Source organism: Kogia breviceps, chromosome 1 (assembly GCF_026419965.1).
Source record: "Kogia breviceps isolate mKogBre1 chromosome 1, mKogBre1 haplotype 1, whole genome shotgun sequence".
NCBI classification, from domain to species: domain Eukaryota; kingdom Metazoa; phylum Chordata; class Mammalia; order Artiodactyla; family Physeteridae; genus Kogia; species Kogia breviceps.
The window spans coordinates 10,440,224-10,452,245 of record NC_081310.1 but is presented as its reverse complement, the minus strand read 5'-3'; positions in this window follow the sequence as shown (position 1 = coordinate 10,452,245).

Sequence of the window (12,022 nt, the reverse complement as noted above, 5' to 3'; positions counted from 1 at the left end):
TGGAAAGAGCTGAGTGTTAAAGAACACGGATGAGAAAACCTAGTGTTCTGATTAAAAGTTGTCCAGAAAGAGGGAACAAAAAGAAAAAACTGAGACAAGGAAATGGATGCGTGCATTGAAAACTTTAGTAGTTTGGTAATATCAAATCAAAAATGTGACATGCAGGTGAGAGCTAATGCTGGAGAGAGTGGATAGGGCTTGATAAATCCTGCAAGTGGGCTCACGCCATGTCCTAAGAGAATTTTAAGAAAAATGATGACAAATGCAGATTTACTTTGTACATAAATCATTGAGTCAAAGTGTGGAAGTCAGATATGAGGTAAATAAAACTAAAGATCAGGAATTCCATTGTGTATTGATCATAATAATCAAATTAGAAACCTACAAAAATAATATAAGACAAGGTATAAGATAAGAGAGAGCGATATTTAGGGTTAAAAAGTGGCAGACAGAAGAAATATGTAAAAGATGGAATCAGCCAGACTTGATGCTGAGCGCAAGGAAGAAAAATTTTAGGTCTCTTTTGACTGACATTCATGACTCGAATAACTGGAGGATGGTAAAGTTTCAAATTCAGGAGAACAAACAGACTGAAGAAAGGGAGGACCCGGACCTAGTCCCTCAACGTTTGAGCTGTTCTCCTTGCTCTCCTTGTCCATCAGAACCCTGAACAAAATAATGCCTTGGGGGACATTACTATAATAAAACTATGAAGAAGTTGCCTGCATTTTTAAGTGCCACTAACTATATTCAAGAGGCTATTTCTAATTAGACATTTAAAATAAAGAATCTAAGCACTCACTACATTTATATTTCTGAATATAAAAATATCTATGATAGACCAGTAGTATATTTTTTAAATTATGCCTTCCAAGCTCTTCTAAAAATATTTTTGAAAGACTATCCCTGTTACACTTAATAGCTATTGACCACCTGGACTAACTGAAATATAGTTAATTGAACTATTTTATATATGCAGTACTTATGTCACAGCAGCATGATCTAATAATATCTCATTTTTCGTTTTTAGTAACTATCATCTTTGTAGATGCTAACTAGATTTTTTTTTACATCTTTTTTAGAGTATAATTGCTTTACAATGGTGTGTCAGTTTCTGCTTTATAACAAAGTGAATCAGTTATACAAATACATATGTTCCCATATCTCTTCCCTCTTGCATCTCCCTCCCTCCCACCCTCCTTATCCCACCCCTCTAGGTGGTCACAAAGCACCGAGCTGATCTCCCTGTGCTATGAGGCTGCTTCCTACTAGCTATCTATTTTGGTAGTGTATATATGTCCATGCCACTCTCTCACTTTGTCCCAGCTTACCCTTCCCCCTCCCCGTATCCTCAAGTCCATTCTCTAGTAGGTCTGCATCTTTATTCCCGTCTTGCGCCTAGGCTCTTCTGACCATATTCTTTTTTTTTTTTTTTTTTTAGAGTCCATATATATGTGTTAGCATATGGTATTTGTTTTCCTCTTTCTGACTTACCTCACTCTGTATGACAGACTCCAGGTCTATCCACCCCATTACAAATAACTCAGTTTCATTTCTTTTTATGGCTGAGTAATATTCCATTGTATATATGTGCCACATCTTCTTTATCCATTCATCTGTCGATAGACACTTAGGTTGCTTCCTTGTCCTGGCTATTGTAAATAGAGCTGCAATGAACATTTTGGTACATGACTCTTTTTGAATTATGGTTTTCTCAGGGTATATGCCCAGTAGTGGGATTGCTGGGTCATATGGTAGTTCTATTTGTAGTTTTTTAAGGAACCCCCAGACTGTGCTCCATAGTGGTTGTATCAATTTACATTCCCACCAGCAGTGCAAGAGGGTTCCCTTTTCTCCACACCCACTCCAGCATTTATTGTTTGTAGATTTTTTGATGATGGCCATTGTGACTGGTGTGAGATGATGTCTCATTGTAGTTTTGATTTGCATTTCTCTAATGATTAGTGATGTTGAGCATCCTTTCATGTGTTTGTTGGCAATCTGTATATCTTCTTTGGAGAAATGTCTATTTAGGTCTTCTGCCCATTTTTGGATTGGGTTGTGTTTTTTTACTAATATCTCTTAATAAATAAAAAGTGTTGATACACCAGGGATAAAGGTTTATGCTTTACTGCGATAAAGCATGTCTAGCTGAAACCAGGAGGAATGTCCATTTAAATAAAGCACAAAACTATAAACACTATAGAAACTAGAAAAGCCAAAAGAACCAGTTAGAAAATTAGAATTGATTCAATATGTAACAGCTGGAGAGATACCTATGAGAATCTTTAAATCTTTAGATGTAACATACTCATGACTGCAAAGAAAATATTATAAAAAATATCTATCTTTATAACTGTAATTTTATATTTCTTAGAATTCCTAATAACATAACCAAGGGAAATTCTAAAACATGCACAATGAATTTAAATTTTATTTAGAAGAATATTATGGTAAGATTAAGTTAAATCTGTGAAATATATGTAGATTTTAGCACATTCAGGTTGCTTCATCACTGCAAATATCAGTGCAATGGCACCACTTACATGTGGATTTTTCCACATGTGAGACTGTGTCATTAAAGCACAGAAAATATGAAGCACAAATTTTTAAATGAATCAGATAGACCTTTGATGTATTTAGGATACATAAATATATACCTATGTATGTTTATACATATATTTTAAATCTGCTTATATGTGAATACAAGCATTTATTATATATGGATATAAATGATCTTTTATTCATATATAATAGTAGAATAAAAATAAAACATAAAGAGTAAAATGATTACTAAAGAGTGAGTTAAAAAGTTTACCAGATTCAACTTTTACTGACTCCTGAATGCTAGTTATTTGAGAATATAAAATTATTTCATATTGCAGCATGTGTCGACAAGAATTGTCAGTATTTTTATGTGTAAAACTTAAATGTAATTTTTTTAGACAAAAGTGCTATGTTTAGAAATAAAGGAAACGCTTTAGTTGATTGATAATTTTGTATTATTGCAAATGTAGCTGATTTCTAATATAAATAGACATTAGGTCATGGCTGAAATTTCTCTCCTTTAGTTGTTTTGATTAGTTGTTTTATTTTGGTTGTATCCTGTTATGAGCAAGCAAAGAAATTATGAGTGGCCACAACACTTAATTTTTTTAAAGTTAAATCATTTAAAATGATCACTTAGTAAAAACTGGCAAAGTTCAATAAATAATTGTATCAAATGTAATAAATGTTATTGAAAATAATATCTGCATTTTGTTGCAAGATTTTATCTTGTCAGATGTGTTTCTAATGTATCCATGATTGCAACTCATTTTTCAAAATCCTACCAGACAACATCATTCTCATGACTTTAAATAAAAGGAAATTATGGACTTACTAAAGGGACTTATTTGTATCTATAGAGCTTTCAATATTATTCTTTTTATTTAAATGTTTTTCTTGACTGCTTCAGCTTTTAGAAGTGTATGCTTTACTTGAAGTCACTTCTGATCATAGATTCTCTCATCTAAATCTTTATCTCCAAGACTATTCAGAAAGTCCCCTGAACAACAAGAAATAAAGCTACTTTTTAGTCAGATAAATACTTGCTTCAAGAGTGCTTTTCTTGGTAAGAGTTTGGACTGTGGCCAAAGTAGGTGAGTTGAATAGGTGACTGAATCACTGTTTCCCATAGGTAGTCACTCTCAGAGTGCTTTATTAAGTTGAATTGAGGGGCTAAAAATGCTTCAGCTGCCTTTTTTACATCTTTGTAATCCCTAACTTCCTTTCTCCTAGCAAATATTTCTCTAAACACTCGTCCATTATTTCACAGACATCAATTAGGAGATATTAAACAAATATTCCACAGTAAAAAATAATAACACCTAAGTTTAATGATCACAAAATTGAGTGGACATATTAGTGACTTTCTAACTGGCCACTAAATGACTTTTAACAAACTTGTAATTTAAGTGTGGTGTGAAACGACCAATGCTCTTGAGATGAACCATCCCTCTGCTCTTATAATTGATTTGCTCTGTACAACTCTTATTAAATATCACATCTCTTTAAATAAGTGATTTTATATATTATTTCTGTTTTAAAAGTAAAGCTAAAAGCCACAGCATGGCATTTTATGATTTGAAATGAGGCACGATGTGAGGTTATGATAGGGAATGTTGGTAAACACGAAGATTTATTTCTATGTATAGTATACTGCAGCATCCGCGCTGCAGTAAAGGCCATCCAAACAGATGTGGCACTGCCAGCCTTGTCCTGAGCTCCTGGCAGGACAGCTAACGTGGGCAGTGTCTGGCTATAAGCCCTGAGTGTCACACTAATGGCAAGCGTGCTAGTGCTGTGCTGCCCCGAGATACGCTAACGGTGTGCTTTAGTGCTGGGAGACCTAACATAGCATCCATCTGACACACTTACTCATTGCGCGCCCAGGAGCGACTGGAGCTTAGATGTTCAATGGCCTGACCATTGCAGCTTAGGTGATTTTTCTGGTGTTACCCAAGCTAGCTGCACAGCGACTGGGCTAAGTACTCATGTATTTTCTGCATATTAATTCTCCATCATTATTTTGAAACTTGTTTGGATGCTAAATCTACTTTCATGGTCACAATATGTTAGCACTGAAAAGTTTCAAACAAGAAAGGGTAGAGTGGTAAGATTCTTTAAACATTAAGTTCAACCTTTGTGCATATTTGATTTTTTAATTTTTAAATTACCTACTTCTATAAACAAAATGTGTCATTAACGATGAATGCACTAGATCCGGTGGCACTCGGTCCAGAGCCCTGTTGGCTAAAGGCTCCCAAGAGTGTCTCTCATCGGGAATTGCCCTCAGCAATAGCATGTGTACCTTATTCTGACACACAAATATTGTATTTTCTACAGATGCCATCATTAAAAAAAAAAGATACAGTACTATAAGAATATAAAATGGGAAAAAGACAGTCTCTTCAGCAAGTGGTGCTGGGAAAGTTGGACAGCAGGATGTGAATCGGTGAAGTTAGAATACACCCGTACACCATGCACAAAAATAAACTCAAAGTGGCTTAAAGACTTAAACATAAGACATGACACCACAAAACTCCTAGAAGGAGCATGGGCAAAACATTCTCTGACATTAATCGTACCAATTTCTTAGGTCAGTCTCCAAAACCAATAGAAATAAAAACAAAAATAAACAAATGGGACATAATCAAACTTACAAGCTTTTGCACAGCAAAGAAAACCATAAAAAAAAAAGACAACCCACGGAATGGGAGAAAATATTTGCAAATGATACGACAGACAAGGGCTTAATCTCCAAAATATACAAACAGCTCATACAACTCAACAACAAAAATACAACCCAATTAAAAAAATGGGCAGAAAACCTTAACAGATATTTCTCCAAAGAAGACATACAGATGTCCAAAAAGCACATGAGAAGATGCTCAATCACTAATTATCAGAAAAATGCAAATCAAAACTACAATGAGATAACACCTCACACCAGTCAGAATGGTCATCGTTAAAAAGTCTACAAATAGCAAATGCTGGAGAGGGTGTGGAGAAAAGGGAACTCTCCTACACTGCTGGTGGAAATGTAAGTTGGTACAGCCACTATGGAAAACAGTATGGCTCTTCCTCAGAAAACTAAAAATCGAAACACCGTATGATCCAGCAATCCCACTCCTGGGCATATATCTGGACAAAACTCTAATTCAAAAAGATACATGCAACCATATGCTCGTAGCAGCACTATTCACAATAGCCAAGACATGGAAACAACAAAAATGTCCATTGACAGATGAATGAATAAAGAAGATGTGGTATACACAATGGACACTACTCAGCCATAAAAAAAGAACCTAACAACGCCATTTGCAGCATTATTGCAACTAGAGATGATCATACTAAGTGAAGTAAGTCAGAAGGAGAAAGATGAACACCATATGATATCACTTATATGTGGAAACTAGAATATGGCACAAATGAACCTATCTATGAAACAGAAACAGACTTACAGACACAGAGAACAGACTTGTGGCTGCTAAGGGAGAGGGAGTTATGGGAGGGATGCAGTGGGAGGTTGGGGTTAGCAGATACAAACTATTACATTTAAAATGGATAAACAGCAAGGTCCTACTGCATAGCACAGAGGACTATATCCAGTCTCCTGGGATAAACTGTCATGGAAAAGAATATGAAAAAAAGAATGTATGTATGGTATCACTGAGTCACTTTGCTGTATAGCAGAAATTAGCACTACATTGTAAATCAACTATACTTCAAGTTAGAAAATGATACAGCCCTGGTGGTAGGGTTTTCTACCTTTCCATTACTCCTGCTTTTATTTGTAATAATTTCTACACTATCGGTCCATTCTCTCCAAAACAGAATCCACAACACATAGTTCCTCAGTCCTTTAGGTAGCCAAGTCACCTGCTGGGGATCTGAATCCACCAACTGGATTGACTTCTGCAAGGAGTAAAAGAGAAGGAAGAAACCTTCTTAGGCTTCCTCTGATGACGATAAATAAAAGAAGAGAAAGAAGGAAGTTTCAATTGGAATCCATTTTATTGACAGAGATGGGATGGAGGCCTCTAGCTTTCAGAGAACGGTAGAAGTGAACAGGTAGCATTTCTGGAAGGGCGGCACTGGGGTGGGTGGAGGACTCTTCTCAGTAGCAAGAGTGTTTTTCTTATCAGATCAAGTCTATAGCATGATTGTGCCATTGTAATTGAAGCTTGGCCTTAAGACTCCTTCTTTATATCTCAATATGCTTTTAATTAATTATTTTCTGTTTGATCAGCACAAGTCACCTTCTGTTCCCTAAAACTAAGAACTGATATCAAACTATCCCTCTCCCTACTCTTCCCCCCTGGTAACCATAAAGATACAAATGAGCTTATTTACAAAACAGGAACGGACTCACAGACTTAGAAAATGAATGTCTTCATTTATATATGTAATAGTGAGTGATGCTAATCCCATTTCTACCTTTTGATTCCTGGACTTGTGAATCTTAGCTGTGGGAGAAGCAGTACTGGTTGGACAATGATTCAGAGCATATACAGCCTTCTAGAAAAACCTTGGCCCAGCCCTACAAGTTTTTATCACATATCTGACACTACAGCTAAGTCTTCAAAAGGTCGTTCACGATTGTATCAAGTCAGCTACTTCAGGATGATGGTAAACATAGATCAGGGAATACCATGATCATGGACTCATTGCTACACTTGTTTTCCTGTGAAGTGAGCTCTTTCATCAGAAGCCATGTTTCTGATCTATGGAATACCAGGATAAAGCATTCTGTAAATTCACAGAAGAGAGTTTTAGCAGAAGTATTGCATACAGGGAAGGCAAATCCATATCCAAAGTAAGTGTTATTCCAGTAAGGACAAAATGCTGCCCCTTTCATGATGGAGGCAGTGAACCTGTCACCAGGCAGCTGGCTAATCATGCCAGTGGTTGGTTCTGTATGAGGGCTCAGCACTGGTCTCTGCTGCTGGCAGGCTGGGTACACAGTGATGGCTGTAGGCAGGTCAGCCTCAGTGAAGCCCATGTTGTTGAGCTTATGAATAAGCCCCCTCCCTGCTACCAGGGCCACCTTGTTCGGGAGCCCTTTGGACAATGACAAGGGAGACTGTGGGAAGTGACTGGTATCACAGAACTGGTCAACCTATATACTTGATCATTAAAATCTTCTGCTGAGGTCACCGTCTGTTGAGCATTCACATTAAACACAAATATCTTCACATTTTTGCCTATTCAGAATTGCTTATCTATATAACTTTTCCCTAAATTTCTTTGTCACCAATTTTTCAATCACGTTCCTTTCAAATCCCTGACATGTCAGTCATTCCATTGGCCACAGCCCATGAATCAGCGTATGATCACATCTCTGGCCATTTCTCCTGCAGAACAAAGTGAACAATCAAGTGTAATGCTTGAAGTTCTGCTCACTGAGATGATTTCCCTTCACCATGTCCTTCAGGGATGTTCCAAAAGGGGTCTGTAGTGTTACAGACGTAACACACCCAAATGAGGACTCTATTGCCTCCAAAGGCCAAAGAGGCCCACTAGGCCCTGGGCCTCATTTTCAGTTGTAGGGAGGCCCAGATGCAACAACTTCTAGGAACACCAGAATCAACAAGCCAATGCCACAGATCTGCATGAATGAGATTCATCTGATTGCTGTGTGACTGTTCTATCACTGCAACCATGCCCAGCTGACCTTTGGCAGTTGAGTGCCACCACTTGGCCCCCACCACCCAGGTACCCAGCTACTCCCACTGTTTTAGGTTTCCCTATCCCGTGACTGCAGTTCCCATTGCCTGGACCGGCGTACAGAGAAGGACAATCACAGAGCTCTTCTAGGAAGCCAGGGCTCCCCCAGCAGTACTCGTAAAAGCTATGTCTTCTGGACCATCTCAGTAGGAGTGAGTAGGTCTGAAGTGACAAATACACTCTGAAATTCCAGTCTCCCTAAGCCTCTGGATTCCTTCCTCTCTATTCAACCAAGATGGGTTGGGTGTTGACAACTCACTCACTGTGGGCCCCATTTTGGTCCTTGTTTCAGCCAAGCAACCAAACAAACTGTTAGAGCCCTTTCTGCACCCCTGAGCTGCAACACTGAACACAGAATCTTTGTTTAGTGAGCCTGTCTTATTAATTACTGTCCAACTGTATATTTCTAACACCCTTATCCCATACCCTTATTATCCATTCCCACACGTTCTCTGCTTTTTGTCTGTACAAATTAGAAAATTCTAGTAGTTCTTTTGAAGAACTACTACTCATGGGTCTCACATTGTACCTCAAATTTAGGGACCTGCAGTGACTTGTGTCTAGCTATAGGTCTAGAAGCAAAACAGGGTGCTGGCCCTGGGTTATGAGAAGAATCAGCAGTGTCTTGCATGGTATCTGCCTCAGGGAAGACCAATACAGTCTGGCCCCCCAGACACAAGTGGAAAGAAACATATACTGTGGGTAAAAAGGTCAATACCACTGAGGCTAGGGAACCCACTTCTGTAGATGGGGATGCACGGCCCTCTTCCAGCGACAGAGAAGATTCATCAGAATTTAAAGGCTGTTTGTCCCCAGTTTCACCAGGATCTTCCCATAGCTTCTATGTCAACATACAGGATCCCATTCTTGGGCCTGGCTTTTTCATTTCTCTTCAAATTTCTGTGGCTACTGGATATTTCTTTAATTAATTTTTCATATTAATCAGCAGAAGTCACCTTCTAGTCCTTTCAAGTAAGAGATATCTATATGTATAGCTATCGATATATCAAATGCCATGCTCGTAATATTCTAAACTGTTCTATAAGTGGAAATGTTACAAATTCCATTGTGTAAATAGAACATAATTTCTTAAGTGTGCATTATTTTTCTTTTTCTGATTAAGAAGTGGTATGTCTCTGGAATATTGGCCTAAATTTAATCAGTAGCCATTTGTTGTTTGACAATTCTGAATACAATTAGATCTCAAATAAAGCTCCGAGAGTTACAACCATGCATGCCCTATGGTAATCAGTTTCTCCAAATGTTTACTAGTGTATAGGTAGCCATAAAATTCCTAATATGTGACGGAAAAGTGTTTTTGTGTTGAAGACACCTGCTAAGGATAATTAAGGACCTTGGTAAAATATGTGAGTATTCATGATTTTTTTTTTTAACATCAGTACAAATGGTACAGATGCTATTTCTTAATAATTTACTTTGGCCATATTGTGGATTATGTAGAAAGGCAAATCGTGTATTTAAATCAGATGTGCAAAATGATTTTAAAAATACAGATATTGATGGTTACAAAGCCTTAACCATATGTTTTAGAAGAACAACTTCCCAGGATGCGAAATTTTAAATTACCATTTATCTCTTTCTTCAAAAATCACTTGATGGGTGACTAATATGTGCCAGGCACCACTCTAGTCATTGGAAATACAGCAGTGAACAAAAGAGTTACAATCTCTCACGCAGCTCATATTCTAGTAAGGTATGACAGATAATATAAAACAAATTATGTAATAGGTAAGAGTGGTGATTATGTTTATGGAGAATAATTAGCCTATCATACGATAAAGAGTGAATGTCAGGAAAGTTGTTTCTGTAAAGGTGAAGTTTAAGGAGAGACATAAATAAAATCAGAAATTAAGCCATAAGGAGATCTGGGAAAAGAGCATTAAATAGACAGAGAATATATTGTAAGATATCTTGAGTCAGGGAAAAAAGGAAATAATAGAGATCAGTGTGGCTAAAATACAGTAAATTAAGGAAAGAGTAATAGGAGATGAGGCTAGTCAAATGGGGATTCATCTGCCAAAGACCTTATGGGTCATGGTTAGAACTTAGATTTTATTTTGATCACTGAGCAAGTCATTAATTGATTTTATGACACATTTTGTAGTGCACATCACTAAGAAATAGGTTTCTAGTCCTCTGAATTGTTCCCATAATGGCCACTATGATGCCCTTTATCTTAGTGGCCTACTTACTAACTTATTACTTTAAGTCCCATCAGGAATATATGAGAATGTCAGTTATCCCTCATCCTCTACAATTGTTAATGCTTCAATTTTTGTAATTTTAGTCATTCTTTGATGAAGGTAATGGTATATCATTATAATTTTTTTTTTTTTTTTTGCATTACGCGGGCCTCTCACTGTTGCGGAGCACAGGCTCAGCAGCCTTGGCTCACGGGCCCAGCCGCTCCGCGGCATGTGGGATCTTCCCGGACCGCGGCATGAACCCATGTCCCCTGCATTGGCAGGCGGACTCTCAACCACTGAGCCACCAGGGAAGCCTCTATCATTATAATTTTAATTCATATTTCCCTGATGACTACAAGGGGCTGAGCAAGTTTTCATGCGTTGATTGGCTATCTGTGTATCTCTATTGTGAAGTGTCTGTCCAAGGCTTTTTGTCAACTTTTATATTAATTATTATTATTATTGATTATAAAGGTTAATTATATATTTTGGATACATATCTCTAATATCTACATCCATCTAATCAATCTGATACACACACTATGTAGGAATTCTGTCAAATTTCAATTCATCATATTTAATTATTTATTGAATATGGTTAATACTTTAGTGTATTCTTCATAACGTCTTTGCCTGCATTCAGGTTGCAAAAAATATTCTATATTTTCTTCTGGAAATCTTATACTTTCAGCTTTATGTTTATGTATATCTTGAATTAATTTTTGTGAATGGTACAATATAGAGATTGCAGTGCATTTTTTTTTTTCTAAATTTATCCAGTTATTTCAGCTTCATTTGTTGCAAAGACTTTTCACTCCCCATTGAACAGGTTTGCTATTTCTGTTAAGTTTAATACTAAGTGTTTTTGGTGCTTTTGTAAATGTAATTGTTGGTAACTTTTAAACTGAAAATCAGTAGCTACTTGAAGCCTCAGCATTGTGGACGTCCATTTCCACTTACAATTAAGTAAGACTTAGGTAAGAATTAGGTAAGACTAGGTCGTGCAAAGGCACCCACAGAGACAGGAATACTACAAAGTGTTCTTTTTCTTTTTTTCAGAACATGCTCACTCTGAATCAAATTGTGATTCTCATCTTTTTTTTTTTTTTTTTTTTTTTTTTTTTTTTGCGGTATTCGGGCCTCTCACTGTTGTGGCCTCTCCCATTGCGGAGCACAGGCTCCGGATGCGCAGGCGCAGCGGCCATGGCTCACGAGCTTAGTTGCTCCGCGGCATGTGGGATCTTCCCGGACCGGGGCACGAACCCGTGTCTCCTGCATCGGCAGGCGGATTCTCAACCACTGCGCCACCAGGGAAGCCCTGTGATTCTCATCTTAAAGAATATGAGATTAATGTGTACCAGATAGATGACTTTCAAGATGCGACACACCATTTCTCAATGTCACCTTCAATTCCTATTTTCTTCCCAGGATCACTCCATTGGAATTAATTTTCTACCATCCCCCCACTCCTATGGCACTATTACGACATCAAAATCTCATTTTTGAAGAAATGTTTTGCTAAGGCATCTTATTGTAATAAATCT